The following is a 15234-nucleotide window of genomic DNA, read 5'->3' on the forward strand; positions in this document are numbered from 1 at the left end:
TTCATTTTCAATAAAATCTTTTCGTCTCACAAATCCAGGCCTTTGCTCTTCTGCAGCAATGTTATAGAATTCCTTCCTTCCTTCCTTCCTTCCTTCCTTCTTTCCTTCCTTCCTTCCTTCTTTCCTTCCTTCCTTCCTTCCTTCCTTCCTTCCTTTCTTCTTTCCTTCCTTCCTTCCTTTTCTTCTCCTTTTAAAGCTTTCAAGACATACTACATAATAGCAACACTGAAACTTCACTGAAGGATTTTGGTGTTTTTTCTGTTTATGGACAGTTCTACAGAGAATATCACCTGAGCACTTGATTGAGTTGGAACAGATATTCGAGAATCATTCAAAGAAAGAAACATTGGTATAAATGTGAATGTCTTTAATAATTGCTCATTGGGAAGGCGAAATGGTGGCACTGTGAGTAATGTAAGAACCAGGCTATGCATCTCACTAAAGAAATTCAGAGGGCCACACCTTTTGTAATGTGTACTTTTTCACACGTTTGCATTAGCACAAGTCTGCTTTGTTTCCAAAGACCTCAGATTGGCCTGGGAGAGTCCTTGGTCTATATGCAGAGGTGTTCAATGAGTTCAAGAAAATCTGACACTTGGCTGCAAGACTGTCAGGCACTTGCTCATAATAGCTCATATGATGAGTTAAAAATGGAGAGGTAGATATGATACCAAGCCTCCCCCCCCCACCCCACCCCGCCCCACAAAAAAAGAAAAAAAGCGGACATTAGTGGAACCATGTCAGTGATTTACTTTGGGACTGTACTGAGCTGATAATTGCCTGGAATGGCAAGGAAACCTCTAAAAACACTACACTGATTCCAGATTTCAACGGGAACTATGACTATGTACCACAGTATTGTTCACCCATATATCCTCATCTTTAGTGGACAGGCTTGATTTATCAGAGTTCTGGAGAGATCTCACTTTGAAGTATTTGTCTTGCACATTCATGTCAAATGCACTATGTCATATGCCCATGCCTCTGATCTTATGTGCCAGATATATCCCTTGGAAATATCATAAAAGAGCCAAATGAGAACTGATTTTCTGGTCTACATTGGACAGTTTGAAGCTGCAAATGATCCAGTACATCTCAAGCAATTTAGCTCTGCAGGATGGAAGAGAACATGTTTTAAAGCTGTTTAGCAAATCCCGTAACAGCACACAAGTCTATTGGGTTCCGTCTGGTGGCAGTAATCCAGAAATCATGTTGCATTAATTATGCTTGACAATGTTGGCTCCTTTAAAATGTCTTTTTTAGTTAGAAAATATGAAAAAAAAGTGTAAAGCACCTAGGTTAAACTACAGGTGCAAACGCGAAATGTATAGATACAGACAATTTGGTTAAGGGCTAGATGAAACAACATAACTGTCATCCACAATGAATGCTTTCAATCTTTCTTATGTTGTGCAAGCAATAAGCATATTCATTTTCATTTACCTTTATTGAGTTGCTTTGCCTCTCTGCTATTATTCTTAAAGCAGGGAGAAACATTTGTGTGACAACACAGGACATTTCCAAAATCACATTCAAAGGTTTCAGAGGCTTTTGTTATTTTTCTAGAGATGGCAGAAATTCCAGTTTACTTCAGGGCAGAGCAGACTTCAGACCCAACACCTGAAAATGCAATGGGACTGCTGTGATAACTTACACAGCTGAGTTCAGGATGTAGGTAGCCAAACACGCTTATGACAAGGAAAGAAACCTTGGCCTCACTGGAATTAACACAGACTTAGGCATTGATCTCAACATGACTGTGATTTTAACAGTCATTTTAGAAATGTTAGGCATGGTTCATGAGCCTAATTGATGGAAACATTTTCATGAATGTCAAATTTAAAATGCCATTTTTACCTCAAGCACGTAGCTTGCTTCTATACTGATCCCAGGTGAAGGCTTTTACAACAAAGTATAGAGCATAATATACTTCAATTTTTATGCATACAACTCTGACAGTGGAATCCTTGACAGCTGGAGTTATTCCTAGGATGGGTAACAGCATTAAGGAGTTCCAGCTTTGTGCCTGCACAGTTACTATTACACACAGATACTATTAACGATACTGATCTGTGCAACAATAATTTCAAATAGTTTACCGGGAAAACAAAAAAAAAATCTTTCATGATTGAGACTTCTTCTTGAATACTCAGCATTTCTGCAGTGCATATACAGCAGCTCAGGGAAAACAATCTAAAATCAGCTCTTCTACTGCATCTACATTTCCTTCCACTATTTCCATAGAGGTCCCACAAAACCAGCTGCAAATAAAGTGCTCAGACTGGAGAGCAATGTAAATTCTTCTTCTTCCTCTAATCTCCATCATGTGCTTTGCAATCCAACAATGCCAAAGCCAGAATATAATTGAGGCTAGAAAACATCTACATAAAATATACATAAACGTGTATACACAGGCTGTATACACTAGTCCAGGTGCATATATTAATAGCATACTAAACTGCTGAATAGCTCTCTGCATGGGCTTCACAGGAACAGAGACCCTGTTATGAACTACTCTCCTCCATTTTTTTCCCCATACACTTGGGCTATTGTAACATCTTCTCTCCCAGCAGTGCTTCCTTTCTCTTGACCTTTTACCCTCTCTGCTTCAGCCCTTCTATGAATGGAAGTGAAACAAAAGGGGATAAATATCAAGAGAAGAGTAATTAACAAGACCACAACTGTTCCAGCTCCTCAGAGGTATCCGTACAGAGTGACTCTCTGAGATCATCAGTGCAACAGAAGATACCAGTGTCACAGATGAACAGGAACAGGCAGAACTGGAAAAAAAAAAAAAAAAAAAGAAAAAAGAAAAAAAAGAAAAGTTAGAGACTGCCTCAGTTATTTTTGAGACCTATTTTGTTAGAAGAATATAACATGAGTGAAATTAAGAGATTTTGCATTTTTCTTTAAGCTATAGTTTTTCAAGTGGACTGGATGGTTATAACCATACTTCAGCTCCTTGAAATCTTATGTCACGTGTGTTTGGACAGAATCAAAAGAGTAATATTGGGAGAAAGGTCTGTTAGTATTCATTCAATATAGTATTGCCAAATTACCTGAGAAGATGCTGTAGAAAGTCCCTTGAACGTTAAACAGCTACTGAGCACTATCCATTTCATCTAGCTGTACCTTGAGTAACACAAGAGCTAATACAGATCAGGGAATTTCAAAAGTATGCCCCAAGCATGCACAAATATTACAGCCATAAAACCCAATTGTGAACCTGTTCCTTAGGCATTATTAACAGGATTTGGATAATCACAGAAAAAGCTCTTGGTGCTGAAATTATATTCTTTTTGCTGACAACACGTTACCTAATGGGTCTGTATGAAGTTAAAAATACTCTCATCGACATGAATATTACAGCAGAAAAAACAGCAACTTTGGTGAAGCTTCCTTGCAAGTTAATAATTTGTTTTACTTTATACTCCCTTTCTTGTCTCAAGGAATAATTTCTAATGAAAATCACGTCTTCATGCCCTCTAGCTAGAGCCAAGTACTAAGACAGCAGGTTTTATAACGTCCATTGTGGGGATTAAAAGATCTCCTATCAGGAAGCCATGCCTGGTGCACACTTCACACAGGGTTCATGGAGAGGCCCTGCTCAGAGAACGCTTCTTCTTGCTTGTTTTCTTCATCACAAAATCCATCAGTGACATTTCACATGTCCTTTGTGACTGAAAGCTGTCCTATCCTGACCAGTTGAGGTAAAATTCTATATTCCATACAATTACTGCATATTGCATTTCTGGTTCCAGCATCCATAAATATGATTGCTCTTGCCTGGTGAGGAAAGACGGACCAGACTAAGTAAAGAGAAGCTCCAGCCAAAGTGGACCAGTGAATTATTAACTGGGAAGTTTGAAAGAGTGATGCCTCACAGGAGCAGGCTGTCCCTTAGCTGTATAACATGACCATCTCCCCATCATCCCTGATCTTGTTCTTACATGCTGTCACGGAGGTAGGTTAATTTAAGGGACAACAAGGTCCAAAAACAACTTCTATTAAACCGGTGAGAAACAGGGTTTTAGCACTCCAAAAGTGACCTAAATAAAGGTTCAGATATCAGTTGAGGAAAATTATTGAGGCAGCAACTAATACAACAGGCGGTTCACAGCGTGCAGGCAGGTGGCTTCACCCAAAACAATGCCGGAGCCGTCCCTGAGTCCCGGAGGAATACACACTTGCCTAAACACGGTGCAGGATTATTTTTAAAGAGATACACGCACTCATAGCGAGTACGGGAAGTGTACACTTGCAATTCCGCGAGGGTAAATTTATAATACACCCGCAATCCTGCGAGAGTTAATTTACTTACACGTGCAAGTGTGCATGGAATCCTACACGTACTTATGCTCCGAGAGGCCCGCGGCAATGGGCAGAGTCTCGACGAGAGTCCCGTTTTTATACTGGCTGATCAGATCTGACTGTAGGCATTCTGGGAGCTTCTCTGCACCCCTACACTGTCTGTGGGTGCCCCTGAAGCCTCCAAACATCCCCCACACTAGGCGCGGCTCAGTGTGCCTCGGCACTCCCTTCTCCTAATGGTCCTGGCCAGGGTGCTCTGGGGCCAAACAAAAGAAGCTGTTAGCCTCAAGTAGCAGAGGAAGAGGGAGATGTGCCCACTCCTTCCATACTGAAGGAGGGAGGGGGAGAGAGGAGGGCGGGGGTTGTATTCTGCCACACATGCAGTCAGAATCATTCTTCCATGCAATAAGGTGGAAGGACAAGTGGCTTTTTCCCTTTGTTCCTGGTTTCTGCATTTCGCCAGCCAGTACACAGTCCAAATAAAAGGATGAGAGAAAAGTGGACACAGGTAGACGTCACTTTCAAATGGCATTTTACGGGTGCCAGACTACTATGCCATGAGCGGTTGTTCGTTACTCACTACAAACTTTTATTTTCCTGCTTCCTGGCTACTTGTTACCAAAACTCCCTGCTGTCCACAGAAGGCAGGTGCCCACTGCTGGCACACAAACAAAGGAAAGAGGAGGTTGCAAGACTTTTGGGGCTATTACATGGCCATTTTCCTAAGAAATCTTTGGCTACTGGAGCTCTGTACCCTCTCATAGCAACTGCCACGTGATGGGGATAGAGGCAGGGGGTTGATTCCTTATTTCTATGATTTGTAAAAAGGTAAATGTTTATCTCAGTTTTGGCACTGAGAGAAAGAGCCAAGAGGGTTTTAAAGGCACTTTGCATCTAAGTACTTACGAAACAATACTGTATTCTCACCCAGCAGGTGGTAAGCAGCAGAAACAGAGACACGACAAATTAACAATTCAAAATAAGCTCCAGGCACCTGGTACTTGTACCTTTTTTTCCTTTTAAAAACCCTTACAGCACTGAAATGCATGGGGTCAATCTGACCTGTTCTTGATGCTGTTTGCAGTAGCAGGAAGGCTTTGTGACTCATATTTTCAATCAGAAGAACATTTTAGAGTATTCAAGCATGGAGGAGAGAAACACACAGCAACAAACTGTTTATTTGTGCCCATTTTATGATCCCAAAGGGCTCTGGTTTTCATTTATCCAAAAGATGTGTTTTCATCATACAGCCCCCAACCCAAATTTATTTAGTTCCATTATATGTGACCTGTCTTTCTGCCTTTCCTTTAAGACATATAAAATTATGGATCTACAGAAGCATGTGATTCAGAAAAGCAATACGACATGACAAATACTTGAATTTCAAAGATACTGGCAGTCCCCTGGCGCAGGTACTTCAGCATTATGACAGCCAAGACCCTCTGTAATGAAAGTGCTGGCTCTTGATGATGGCTAGATAGCTCATACTCAGCTTCTCAGAGTTTTGGTCAACTCATTCCTCATGCAGCATCTAAAAGCCTCTGCTCCATATCTGGCACTTCTGTGGAAAGGGTAGAGAGAGACGGGCACTTCTGAATCCAAAAAACAAGCATACAGTCAACAGGAATGAGCATCCTTCCTGCCTCTACCAGAGGTCAGTATAGATGAGAAAAAAAGAAACAGAAATGTGCCACTGGAAAGCAAGCAGTGATACTTGCCTCCAGGTGTTCCTCTGCTCCATCAGCACTGGGTCCAAGGTGGTGCAATGAGGAGACAGGTCCTGTGCACACCTTTCTGTAATGCCTACGGATCGGCATTATCTAGCACAGCCCCTTTGCTGGCAAAGCAACGCAGCTCCATTACAGGAGCTACTTTGCAAGAGTAACAGGCACTCAAGAGCCACAGGCACTCAGAGTCACAGGCTGACCATTCCCATCTTATGGCTGACCACGGAATGTCACTGTGGAAGAGGTTTATTAGCACCATCCTAATGGCTGCATGGCTTCCAGGTCAGACCTGGGCTGTCACCACCAGCAGGGAGCACCAACAGAGAAGCCCAGGTACCCAGTAAGTCTACTCTCTCCATCTGCTGTCTTTGGGAGTTTGGTGTACGTAGTGATTTGGTCAAAATTTGGGATTTGAATCTTGCACCCTTCCTCAAGTTGAATAACAAGTATTCTTTGTTCATATGACTTAAGTGTGAAGGCACCATGCAGTAAGTAAATGCCTTAGGATTCAGCTCAAAAAGTGTTGACGACAAGTGGATGTAAAAATAACTGTAGATGTCCATAGAAAAATGTTATCTGGCTATAAACCACCTTGTACTTAACAATACAAACAATATTAAAAAATGAAAAAAATAAGTTTAGCACATGTCATTAGTTCTGATGCTTACAATTAATTGTAATTCATAAATACCAAGGGATAGTCCATTCCAACTCCATTATATGTTTCAATTGTTAGAAAAAGTATTATTTTTCTGCCATGCATTAAATTTAATAATAGTTACCATGTTGGAAGGAATAATGGGAAAAACCTTTCCTTGGGTTACCAGAGGGAGAGAGCTAATATCTGCCAGCAAATCCCATTATGATTAGTATATATTACTCTAGGTTGGATTCATTCATAGATTGCACAGATATTACTAAATTATGCTTCAGGCAACTATACATGAGTTTTGTAAATTGTGATCTGGCCTCAGTGCAGTGGCCGCCAGTTAACAGATTAACGAGCTGTCAGTATTAAATTCATTCATTTTGCCTTATCATTTACAGAGCAGGTGGCCTCTAACTCTACCAGTCCGCACACACAGCTCTGAAAGACTCATGGCATTTCACAGAGAAATGGAAGGAGATGCAGCAGATTTCATTTGTCAGGAATAACATTTTATTCATGACCTTTCATCTCCAGCACCTACGCAGACTCATTCTGCTGGCATTATTGACCCTCCTTTCTGTAACTTGAAATAAGGCAAGGCCTTTAAAGAAAAACCTTCAAAGGATTGAAAATATGTGCATGTGTGCATGTATCTGTTCAAAGAAAGCACACAGTGATGGACCGGACTGTGTTTTGCAGATACACACGTATATTGGTTTCAGTGGAATAGTAAGGTGTATAAATCAGTGCAAAATTTGCCTTACCCTTCTCCAAAGTCAAGTCAGACCTGTCTGCCTCTGTCACAGTGTAAAATCAGATACAATTAAAATATCTTAATTATTTGACTGATTTATTGTATATATATAAAAAGTAAAACTAAAATTGCTAGAACTGTTTCACAGGTTTTTTTAAATAAGAGGGATAACCCCTAGTGTAGTCAGGATATATTGTCCTTTTTCTCTCCGACCCCTCTTCCCTCCCACTTTACACTGTACTAAAGCAAATAGAATATTTGGCTTGGAAAAACGAAAAAGGATAGGAAAGAATTCCATTTTGACCTTTAACTCAATAGCTTGTCTGATTGAATCTCCATATGCTGAAAAAATGAAGGGGAGCAAGCAAGCAAGAGAGTATACTTACACTAAGCAGGGCCTTAGTGGGGCTACATTTCCTATGATCTTATTCGTTTACACAGCTTGTTTATAACAATTATTGTAGCTCCCCATCTATTACTGCAGTATTCGCATTACAAGCTAAAAGACTACTGAAGGACTCACTGGAAGAAGAATAGTGGTCACTAAACAAAGTGAAATACCCATTCACTGCATACCAGGGGATAGTTTTTCCACAAGTGAAGACAAAAAGGAGTACCATGAGATTTGCTGAAACAGCTTAGTAACGCTTATCTTGTCTTACTATGGCAGCAAGTGCTGTCAAGGAGTGCTTTCACCAAGAAGTTGAATTACAGTTATCGTGAAGAATGAAGCCATGCTGCTGCTGGCAAGGTTACTGATGGCATAATACAATGGTGCCCCTAATGAAAATTTGAAAGACAGAACAGATCTGCATTCAAAGGAACCTTTTCTTTGTCTGGATAGGATTTTTCCCCTTGATTATTATAAGACTTTTTAATTTAAAACAAACAAAAATCACAACAGGTAAAGGAATTCTTAAAGTATCCCATAAGAAAAACATCTGTCATCTTTTGGGGGGAGTAACCTGAAGGTATGAATTAGGGCGAGTATCTCCAAAACCATATCAGCCAAATCCTTCCTCAAGGAACTGTGTATGCTTGCATTTCTGAGACCTGTATGTGCACTAAAAACAGCTCTCTTTTCAGTCCTCAAGCACTACTGCTCTGAACAGTACTCAGCAAGAATTCAGAAACGCAGTACTTGAGCAGGATGGCACTTAGAAGGCAGGCATAATGCAAAATCATTTCATTAAAAACAGGTTGCATCAGGACCCAAACAGAAAGACAGTTTATCCTGGAATGACTGAAAATTGGTATGTATGGTCTGCTTTGCCATCAGCTTCTCCAAAGAGTGTGGCCCAACTAGATCTTAAAGTATTGTGCCTCAAAAGGGTATTCGGACACCAGTGTTGCTGATGTCCAGTCCTAATTTTCAGACTGTGATGCCACAGAGAAGTCTACCTTTACAATTTTCTGAATGGTAATAATTTCTTCTTTTATACCTCTATGTGGATGAACATACCCACATGGATCCTCACCTCACTCTATATGTAACTGAAATTATATGTAAGTTCAAATGGTACTAAAAGAAAAAAAAAAGGACAGCTACTGGTTTTAGAAAGTTATTTACAGTAGACAATAAACCCATTTTCAGCCTTTTGGCACACACATGTCCTTCTTCCTGAAAATATGAAAATTATACTTGCATAGGACAAATCACTCAATTGTTTCCTCACGGATTCAGAAAGTAGAAGCTTCTCTCATACAAGGAAAAAAATAGCACTTGAAATGGCACACACTCAGACATAATTCTTTCTTTTTGCCTTTTTCCATCTCTTATTCCTCATTATTCCATCAGGTTAATGTTATCTGACTTGCGACCCATTGCTTATAATACTTTATGCATAAATAATTATAAATACAGTATATTTTAAAAAAGCAGTTTTCCCATCCGTTGTTTGTTTGTTTGTTTGTTTATTGTTTTTTTTCTTCCATTGGCAGCAATGGACTTTGTCTCCTGCTTCTAAAATAAATGTTTGCTCCAAAACCATGTCAACTATCCAGTGTTTTGTTTGCACTCTATTCAAGAGCTTGCACAAATATTCAAGATATACAGAGAAAGAAGGGAGCAAAATGCCTGATATTCTACTTCACGTTACTGGGATTCCTTGTAGTACTGAAACAAACCCTTAGCCGTGATTGTTTCACACACTTTTATGGATGATTATTGCCAAGAGATGTGAATACGGGAGGCTGGATCTTTTCTCCTTTCATCTGCCCTCTTTCTGTATATGGGTTTTCCTTACTGTAGAGCACCTACCTTATGCAGTGCTCTGCCCTTCAGCATAGCTTTCACTGCTTACTGCACTGCTCGTATTCTAGTCCCTCCTTTGCACCACTCCTCTTTGTCACCCCTCAGCCTGCTTGAAGCATCCACCTGCTTGCCTTGCTCCATGGACTCTCCTTGTCTCTCTTCTGTTGCTGGCTTGCTTGTTATACCTCCCTGACTCACTATTCCTTCCAAGTCCTTATGTAAGAAGGGGTAATGTATGTAAAATGCTTTCCGTTTGCCAGCTCAACTGTGTTATGCAAGTGAGAACACTTATTCCATTGCTTATCAGATTAATGAATAATTAGATAAATAAGACTTTCTCCAGGCAGCCAGCTTCAGTGTGTGCTGGAATGCTAATTGTAAGGTAGGGGAGATAAAGACTCAGTACATTGAGCAACCAAGCAGATACTGAGGAAAGAAGCCAAGCTCTTTGAGCTGACAACCTTCACCGCTCAGTGCTGACAGGGACCCACAAGTCACAGCACATAACAGATTACCTACATTTTGGAACTGTTCACATCAGTCCACACACACACAAGTTTTCTCTTGGTTTTCTAAGGAAACAAAGCCTACACAGTCACACTCCCTCTGTTTCCACCCACAAGCATCTAACAGCTGCTGAAGCGTTGGTTTCTGATAATGGGTTATCCCATTTCACGTGCTACCAGGTATCAGCTGGGACTCATATTGACAGTTCTGCAAAATGGGGATAGTGCATAGGTTTAAATTCACATAATGTAACCTATTCCCAGGCACTCTGAGTGGAGAAACAGAAGACATGTCTCTGTACATGTCAGGGAAGAAGTTTGCTGAGGTGTGTGGGAATCACTTTGTTACTTTTAATAGGCCTTTGCATCAACCCTGTGAGAAGTTCTACTACAAGTCTCTATCTGTTCTTCCATTTACAATACATCCTACTCCAAAAGAGTACCACAGCTGAGATTTCCAAAGGATAAAAAGGGATTTAGGAACATAAATGTACCTGAAAGCTGACGGCCCTTTTCTACTGCTCTCAAGCTGCTTCTAAAAATCCCTGTTCAACAGCTCTGTGAGTTGTTTGGGGGTCTTGTTTTGTTTATTAATTGTACGCCTTTGCTTTTGGTTCCCTTTTGGACTGAAAATCAGAAGGAGCTAATTTGCTATTCACATAACAGCTTGCAGAAAACTTATTCAGCCTAAACTATACCCAAAATTTAGCCACAATTCAGTATGGAATTAAAATACTATTATAAGAATAATAGGGAGTAATAGTCTATCACTAACATTTAAAAGCATTAGCTTTATCACATTTTGAATATGGAAAATCTTCCAAGAATAGTTAATACAAGTGTATTTTTCCTACACTCAGCCAGAAGTACCTGATCGCCTCTCTAGACACTTTTTCTCAGAAAGCAATTGACAATTTGTAATACTTACTGAATTTAAAAAGTTAATTGCTATCTAACTGAAATAGCTTATTATACAAGTACTGGGACTATGCCTATCTGCCAGTTGAATACACTAAAGCATTCCATTTAAGCAATTTAAATTAAAATATCATTTTATAAAGTTGTTTTGATTGTGATTGCATATTGAGATTTTAAATAAGTTCAATTTAATTTCAAGGGAGATGGATTCATTTTGTATATTATCAAATTGTAATAATTTCTGTGTGATTAACATTTAATTTATGTCTACGCTCTTAGCACTTCCCTTCCCTATAGCCATAGTTGTATTATACTTTAAAAAAAAAAACCCAAACTGAGTGTTCTGTGCAATGCTCTGTGGAGATGAAGAAGCAAAAAGCACATTGGAAAAAAAACAACATCTGGAGCTCTACAACCAACCCCCTAGTACAGGGATGTCAAACTCATCTTCACTGGGGCCACATCAGCCTTGTAATTGCCTTCAAAGGGACAAACGTAATTTTAGGACTGTATAGATGTCCCCTGCCCTAGTAGAATGCTATTATCGTGTTTCGTCATACAGCCAAAAAGATAGCTATATAATAGTAAGAAGACTTCATAGTAGAGACAACTAAATATACCAACTAAATATACCAGGACTACCAGAAGACAGCTCTGGATTAGCCATCAGCCCAAACTCCTTTTATTCAGGAGACAGTAATACAGACAAAATGTCTGTAGCACAGCTGCATGCTTTCTCCTCTGCCCTTCTCAATGTTCACTTCAGGACTCACACACCTGTTTTGAGAAATGATGAAATGCCGAAATAGTACACTCTCCACTGCAAATGTATTATTCACAGAAAGTGAAAGTAGGCAATTCTTTTCCATTTTGGTAGCTGGGTTTTTTTTTGTTGTGTTTTTTGTTGTTGTTGTTGTTTTTTGTTGTTTTGTTTGTTTGTTTTTATTCTGAAGGGAGTGTACACAATATAGTTAAATTATCAAAAAAGTAAATACTCCAGTCAAACTTTGGTGAATGGCTTTAGCCAAATCGGATAAAGCAGGAAAATAAAATGTCAGAAACAGAAAGACAAAGCATTCTGACTTTTTTTTTTTTAATTAACCTTTCTGATTTTTCAACTGAGGGACAGATTTTTCTAGCATTTGAGATGAATTACCTGGAAATAGTCCAGTTCAAATAACTTTGATTGCTTAAGGAAGGATGTGAGAAAATATGTATCTCTGAATATGCTTTCAAAGTTAAAGGACTACACTGAATTCCCTGAGATGTTAGCAACCTGGTGAGGAACAAGTATGGACTAAGAACTTTGTAACCTCATCTAGGTGTTCCTGCTCCGGCAGGGGGATTGGACTAGATGATCTTTCGGGGTCCCTTCCAATCCCTGACATTCTGTGATTCTGTGAAGAATTTAGCTTTTGACTTATGCTGAATTTCACCCAGGCAAATATTCCATAATGTACACAGTAACAGTTGTGGTCAATACCACTTTAAACTGAAGTGTCCTAGGCAATTGCACAACTCCCCATATCCTTTCTGAAGGAAATGCCTTAGCAGCAATCTGATTGAGCTCATCAGAAACAAGTACCAAGCAGGAATTTACATCCTGTCTTTGTCTAGGGACTTGATCTTGAGTTTACAGATTGTTTTCCCTGCTAAGGTTTATAAATGCATCAATAAATGGTTTGTCAATGCACACCGCATACTGTTTTTTTCCCATTGTCAGCTCTTTGTAAAGCTTATCTGAAATATTCCTACTGCTAGTCCTTTTGAGTGTTCAGGTAATATGTGGTAAACCAAAACATACACACAAAATAGAAAAAGAAAAAAAATCTGTAAAGTAACAGCACCAGTACAGCAGCTGAAGGCATTTAGAAAATGACAATCTTTCTAACGATGCAGTAAAAGTAGAAACAACACAATCCAAAGGACAGATTGTTTTTAAAAAACTGCACATTCAAGTTATAGCAACCATATTTAAAGTATATTCATTCAGAAAACCACAATGAGAAAGTTTTGGGCTTTGGTGGGTTTGTTTGTTTGTTTGTTTTGTTTTCTTTTGTTTTTGGTTTTCTTTGTTTACTGAAGGAAAATATGTCCTCAATAAGCAAGGTATAGAAGAGCTAGCTTTAAGGACATTATTTGAGAAGATTTTTAAATTTTTAATATCGAAGTCAGGAATATCAAGGAATATCCTGGTCAGCTTATCAAGAATAAAAAGAGATTGGCTTGCTGTGAAGTTAAATGATTTATCTGAGCCTCTCTCAAGTGCGCAAGGTTAATCTAACTGTCATTTATACAGTTTTGAACAGATTTTCTCTCCCAGGGAAAGGACAGAGAGTGTAGGTAGTCATGGGTCCCTTCCCTTCTCAAGGTGGGAGATACTGCAGGAACAGGCTGCAAAGGACAGTGCTGGACCATTTACTGAAGGTGTCTATCCCATCAGTCATCTCAATACCAGCTTCTTTGTCAAACTGCCTGATCAGATGATGAACCTCTGTAACTCTAATCCCAGCAGAGGCACACTATTTCTGATCAGAGCACAGACAGAGCTAAAGAGGAGCTAAGGATGGCTAAGTACTTGTCCTGTCCCTTAAATGTACATGGATAACATAATGTTGTATGAGGTGTTGATCAGGGGCTTTTTTGATTATTTTGCTACAATTGTGTTTTCTTATTATTTCCATAGTAAAAGTGTAGCAGAATGCTGCGATGTACAGAATTGGAAATATCTAGATTTTTTTTCTTCATCCAGTGTATAGGACATACCAGTTAAGCTTAAGACTTAGCTTTTTGTTACTCATTTTTAAATTGAGAAGGACCAAAACTAAAAACTTGTATCTCAAGCTCTTTGAATCTTCTGGATAAAGAAGCCTTGATCTTCATCCTTGGACGAATGTTTTCTCCACCAGTTTTTGCAGATCTACATCTGCCAAATCTGCTTCAGACGAAAAATTAGCAAGAAAATAGAAGAAATCTATTCTGAAGTTAACAGGTATCTTTAAGCACAAAGTTATATCTCACTAGCCTCAAGCTTTGATTTGCACCTAAAAAGGCAAATTCCAAGGATTAGACTCTTCAGCCTTCTCTACCTTCAAACAATTTTTTCTTTAAAATCCTGTCTAGTGATCCAAACCAGCTAGCAGTGATCACCATCTTTTTAATTGACTTTGGGACACTTTCCAATAGAATTCTAATTGCTTAAGGGGCTATGCATTGACAACGAAATGTTAGTTTAACTTATTTCAGTGAATAAGTCTCACCTGAGACTTTTGAGTTTGTCTAAATGTAGACACTTCAATCAACTTGGGCTAGAAGAAGGAAAATCCGCTACTGGAAAATGAAGTTAATGATCTTCACACTGCACTAAAAAAAAAAAAAAAAAAAAAAAAAAGTACAAAACTAATTGGTTGCAAAGGCCCAAATCCTGAGGGACTTTAAGCATCCACAGTGTTGCTAAATTGTCTGAAGATGCTGGCATTTGCCAGCTCTGAGAATTTGCGTTTAACAGAAAATCTACCTGTTCTCACATTGTATTTAACCACATGAAATATCGTCATATTCTATGCTTCTCTGCTCCACAGTTTTGCTGTCCCTACTACAGTGAGGACCTTAGTCTGACTCTAGGTCTTCTAGATGGGTCCACATCCAAAATGGACAGAAGAACCTACAGTGCATTTGGTTTTTGTATAGCATCTAGCATTTGTTGTGTCTACAGAAATTATGTCCCTGAAACTTCTTAATAAATAACAAATGGAAAACAAACAAACAAAACCCCCTGAACTCATTATCTTCATTCCTACATCTTTTTTGCATTAACACATGAAGCACAGTAGAGCTCCTTACAAAGCTGTAACACTTAGGCTTTGCAACATACGAAGCTGTCATGATAACAAAGTGTAATGTTTGACACGACAAGCTTTTGCCTTGATTTCCAAGTCCTTTATAAGGCTGTCTGAATTACTTAACAGGCAGGACACCTGAAGGCATCGTACATATGTAGGAAGTCATTCTTATCATTCATTTTGTGTACCACCTAAGGGTCTCCGAAAAACTTGCAGTTAGATGGATTCTTGGAAAAGAGCTGGCAGCACAGATATCTGGACCAGTACAGCAAG

The 15234-nt window shown here is 39.2% G+C and overlaps 1 long non-coding RNA gene across 1 annotated transcript in view; it reads right to left on the minus strand.

Annotated features, from left to right (window-relative positions):
* Positions 1–296: 296 nt before the first annotated feature.
* Positions 297–15234, minus strand: part of LOC110361259 (uncharacterized) — a 53400-nt gene continuing 38462 nt past the window's right edge. Inside the window, exon 7 of the long non-coding RNA XR_002417735.2 lies at positions 297–2780. This is a non-coding gene — a long non-coding RNA (uncharacterized LOC110361259). The remainder of the gene's footprint in view (positions 2781–15234) is intronic.

The sequence above is a fragment of the Columba livia genome, chromosome 2 (genome assembly GCF_036013475.1).
Source record: "Columba livia isolate bColLiv1 breed racing homer chromosome 2, bColLiv1.pat.W.v2, whole genome shotgun sequence".
Classification (NCBI taxonomy): Eukaryota; Metazoa; Chordata; class Aves; order Columbiformes; family Columbidae; genus Columba; species Columba livia.